Consider the following 5,257-nt stretch of genomic DNA (forward strand, 5'->3'; position numbering starts at 1 on the left):
CACTGCCCCACCACCAACTTCTGGGCTCAGAAACTAAAGCACCACGCGCCCCCCCATCCCCGCCCCAGCCCAGGCCGACCTCCCCGGGCAGCACGGAGATCGGACGCCATCTAGCGGGCACTGCGGGCACTGCGGCAAAGCGGGATTCCCCGCCCCGGTGTTCCCCTCGTCGTGGGTGGGGCAGCTCCCCAGGACCCCCGAGCTTCCTCGCAGGGCAGAGCTTTGCCTAGGATCAAACGGAGGGGCCGCCTCCGGTGGGTGAGAGGACGGAGGCCTCCCCTACCGCCCCGAGGCCCATCCCCCGATCTTCGATCTCTCCTCCCGCCACTCCCTCCCGTCAGCCACAGGGTACTTCTCCCAAATGCCTGAATGAGCCAAGTTTCCTTTTCACTCAAGACCTTCCCACAGGCTGTTGTGTTCACCTGAGGATTCTCCCCACTGCGCCTGTGTTCAAATGGAACCTCCCCAGAGAGGACCCTGATCAAGCTGGGGCTGTCCTCCGTGCCCCCGGTTCCCTATCCCATCATATGCTCCTTCTGTCTGCCCGTAGGCCGGCTAGACAGAGGTCCTGGGCAGCAGGCCCCACCCTGTGTCTGTGTGGGTCGTGCTGAGAGGGCCCTGGGCCCATACAGGGGGTCTGATGAGACGCGAGACTGCAGGTGAGTCCCAGCAGGTGGAGGATGGAAACTGGCAGTCTCTAGAAAGGGTGCAGGGCAGAGCCATCTCCAGACCCTTTGTAGCCCCCTTCCCCTAGGGCGTGCGCTGGCCTGACCCCCAACACGCACATAACATGTGCTCCCCCTTGTTTCCCGCACGTGGACATGCAGACCAGGACTCACTGGGGTCCTGGGGCTCAGATCAGCCACAGACGGGTGACTTCAGAACAGCTTCACAGGGGACAACACTCTCCAGAAGGCCCTATCTCCAAGCCCCAGGGCAACTGGGCCACACTTGGTGTCAGACTCCTGGCTGTGTGTTTTGGTGAGCTAATACACCCTCTCTGGGCCACGCCTTCTTCTCCCTACCCTTCCCTTTCTATTATTTGCATAACTACTCTCCAAGGAAGGAGAGGATAGAGTTCAAGGCCAAATTAAAGTATGAGCCTTGCTGAGAGTGGGAAGTAAGGGGCTTCCGGACTGAGCCGGGAAAGGGCTTGGCTTCTGCTTTCTCCAGGCCAATTCCCTGCCCTTCCTTCATCCAATCGATAGATATTTCAGAAAACGCCTGGATCCGAGGTTACAACTACTGGGGCTCTGGAGGCAGATTGCTTAGGCTCTGATCCTGGAGCCCCATGTATGGCTGTTGTCCTTTTACCTGTTTCCTCAGTTGTAAAATGAGGGGAATAAAGATTTTCTGCCTCATATGGTTATTGAGGGGAAGCTGCTTGCTTCCCACTTCCCTGGTGAGAACTTTCTCATGCTTCTGCTGCCACATATGCCACCCTCCACGTCTTCCTTCCCCCATTAGCACCCGAGATGAGCTGTCCACACTCCCGCCTAAATCCGATTCTTCCACCTGCGCACTCAGGCCCCTCACCTATTGCCTGCTCAAGGTCATGGCTCCAGCATCAGTTTTTCTCTCTCTGCCAGACCATTCCCATCAGCGTACATGTATCAGTTATTGATGCAATCTTTAACAAGAAAAACCAAAAGAACCTCTTGGCCAGGCATGGTGGCTCACACCTGTAATCCTCATACTTTAGGAGGCCAAGGTGGGAGGATCACTTGAGGCCAGGAGTTCAAGACCAGCCTGAGCAAGAGCCAGACCCCATTCCTGCAAAAAATAGAAAAATGAGCCGGGCGTGGTGGCGCATGCCTGTAGCCCCAGTTACTCAGGAGGCTGAGGCCGGAGGATTGCTTGAGCCCAGGAGTTGGAGGTTGAAGCGAGCTATAATGACACCACCGCACTATAGCCCGCATGACAGAGCAAGACCCTGTCCCAAAAAAATAAATAAATAAATAAATAGAACCTCTCAATCCCACTTCCCCAATCTCCGTCTGTCCCCTGGCACACTTCTGCAGCAAAACGCAAGAGCTGTCTGTACCTACCTCTTTCTTACATACACTCTACTCTAAGTTTTTGCACCACTCCCCACCCCCCACACACTAAAGCTGCGCTTACCAAGGTCCCCGGTGTTGGACATCCAGTGGTCATTCTCGGCCCCCTTATGTGGCTTCTCAGCCACGACATAGCCGGCACTCCCTTCTCCTTGATTCTATTTCTCTGCTTGGCTTCCTGGAGACGCCCTCTCCTGGGTTTCCTCCCATCTCACTGTTCACTGCTTCTTTTTCCTTGGTTCTCTCCTTCACTTGTCCCCATTCTCTTGACACTGAGTCCTTAGACCTCTTGTCTATCTACACTCAGTCCCTCGGTGGTCACAGTCCCATGATTTTTTTTTGATTTTCACTTTTTTGGAGACAAGGTCTCGATCCGTCTCCCAGGCTGGAGTGCAGTAGTGCATTCATAGCTCACTGCAGCCTCAAACTCCTGCTCAAGCGATCCTCCTGCCTCAGCCTCCCCAGTAGCTGGGACTACAGGTGTGTGCCACAGCACCTGGATAATTTTTTAAGATTTTTTTTTGTAGAGACAGCAGTCTTGCTGCGTTGCTCAGGCTGGTCTCAAACTTTTTTTTTTTTTTTTTAGGCAAGCATGAAAATGAGATTTATTGAGGAGAGAAAGATAGGATTATAGGGCAAGAGCAAGATACAGGTTTACAGAGCATGGTTCATACACCACAGATGATGACCGGACCCACTGTTGCAGCAAAGAGAGCTGGTCTCGAACTTTTGGACTCAAGCGATCCTCCCGCCTCAGCCTCCCAAAGTGCTGGGATTATACGCGTGAGCCACTACGCCCAGCCCATTTATATGCTGGGGACTCCCAAATTTGCACCTCTAGTGCAGATCCACTCCTCAGTTCCAGATTCATTTATCCCACAAACTCCTTGACATATCTTCTCCACTTGGATATGTGACAAATATCTCAAACTCAGGCCTAGGACTGGACATCTGAGTGTCCCCTGAAAGCCTCCTCCACCCTGTCTTCCCTATACCAGCTGAGGGCAACTCTGTCCTTCCAGTTCCTCCAGCTGTAAATGCTGGAATTGTCTTTGACAGTGATCCTTCTCCGTGCCCCATGTCTCATCTATCAGGAAATCCTGTTGGATCCATTTCCAAAATACACCAAATAGCGACCACTTCTTTCTACCTCCAGCAACGCCACCTTGGTCTCAGCTACCAATATGCACCCTTGGTTTATTGCAAAAGCCTCCTAACTGTGACCCCTGCTTCTATAATACTTTTGCTCTCCCACCCCTGAGCCTGTTCCCCACAGAACATCCACAGTGAACCTATTAAAACAGAAGCCAGAGTCTGTCACTCCTCTGCTTAAAACCCTCCAATGGCTTCACTCAGAGTAAAAACCAAAGATCTCACAATGAACTATTAGGCCTATATGATCTACATGATCTCCCTCCGCCCCCGCCATTACCTCTCATCTTTAATCCCCCATCACCACCCACCCTCGCCCCTTGCTCACTCCACTCCAGCCATGCTGGTCTTTTGGCTGCTCCTAAAATATGCCAGTCATGCTTCCACCTTTGGGCCTTTGCACACGCTCTACCCTCTGCCTGTACCATCTTCCCTTAGATGTTGGCAGGACTGGCTCCCTCTGCTTCTTACACCTCTGCTCACATCTGTCCCCAGCAAGGCCACTCTGACCTCTCTATCTGATTCTGCCCCAGCCCTTTCCTCAGACACAATACCCTTCATCCTGCTAGACTTTTGCTTCTTTCCATAGGACTGATCACCTTCTAACATAATAGAAAATTTACTTAGCTATTATGTCTGCCTTTTCTTCCTGAATGTGAACATTAAGAGTAGGGAACATTGTTTTCCTCACTGACATATCCCAAGTACTTACAGCAATGCCAGACACATGCCAGGTGCTCAGTAAGTACTCGCTGAGTAAGCTAGGAGAGGTGATGGTAAACACACTCCTTGTGCTTGCTGTGTTGACAGTGCATGGGCCGTGGTGGAGGGCGGACACAGAGAAGGCAACAGGAGGTCACACCCCGCAGAAAGTACCTCTGATGCTCCTCTAGCCCCACCTCCCATTCCTCTTCCCTCACTTACAATGCCCCAGGCATGCAGGCCATTTTTTAGCTCCTTGAACTCTCCAAGCATTTTCCCACCTCAGGACCTTTGCATATGCTCTTCTTCCTGCCCAGCCCACTCTTCCAACTTGCATTTAGTAATTCCTGCTCTACTTTCAAGTCTCAGGTTAAATGCCATTATTATGGGATTCTAGTGCCTGGCACAGAATAGAATAAAGATATATGTTCTCAATATACATTTAAAAAAATACTATTATTATCCCTTTTACAGATTAGAAAACTAAAGCCCAGAGAGGTTACAATTTTTGCCCAAGGACCCACAGCTAATAATATTTGTAGAAACAACAAACGTGCTGATTATATAGTCAAAATGGAGTTTGGAAGCAGTGATTTTGATGGTTTCTGGGATAAAGACAAGACTTTTCTGTGGAAAAATTCATCCTGAGGTGATTGCGTGGGCTGCCTTCAGCTGTAAGACCAAGCCCTGCTCCCTCCACAAAGCTTTCCCTCACTAGAATTTGAAGAACTGTTTATTTAATACAACTCTTATCCAGAGCAGGAATTCACTCCACAATACTCTGGTCTCTGCTAACATACCTCCTCCAGTGGGGAACTCACTACTTGAGAACAAAAAAGCTCTCTCCTTCAAAGAATGTAAAGACATTCCACAGAGGAGATGCAAATAGTCAAAACAATCCAAAAAGAGATGTCTGATCTTACCAATAATGGAAGAAATACAATGCAACATGAAGATAGATTTAATTTCTCAGTCTAGCAGAAGTGAAATTAATATGAACTTTCTGGAGCCAGTTTAGCAACATATAGCAAAATTGAAAATACATATTCTTTTTGACTTCTAGAAATTTACCCTGAGAAAAGATTAGCACAAGTTTGATCTTGATAGTTTTGCTTATATTTGCAAATTCTGGAAATAACATAAATGTCCATCAATAGAGAACTGGTTAAATAAGCAATGGTATAGCTATACAAGAGAAAATATTAGTAGTTAAAAATGATGCCATATGGCTATTACTGGTTGTTTTCAAGGAAGAGGATTGAATTGTTGGGGGCAGAGGAGGAGGGTTTATTTTTTTTTTTTTTTGGTAACTAATTTTTTATTTTTGTGAATGAATTTTATATTCA

This window comes from Propithecus coquereli, unplaced genomic scaffold, assembly GCF_000956105.1.
Source record: "Propithecus coquereli isolate 6110/MARCELLA unplaced genomic scaffold, Pcoq_1.0 Scaffold58, whole genome shotgun sequence".
Taxonomy (NCBI): domain Eukaryota; kingdom Metazoa; phylum Chordata; class Mammalia; order Primates; family Indriidae; genus Propithecus; species Propithecus coquereli.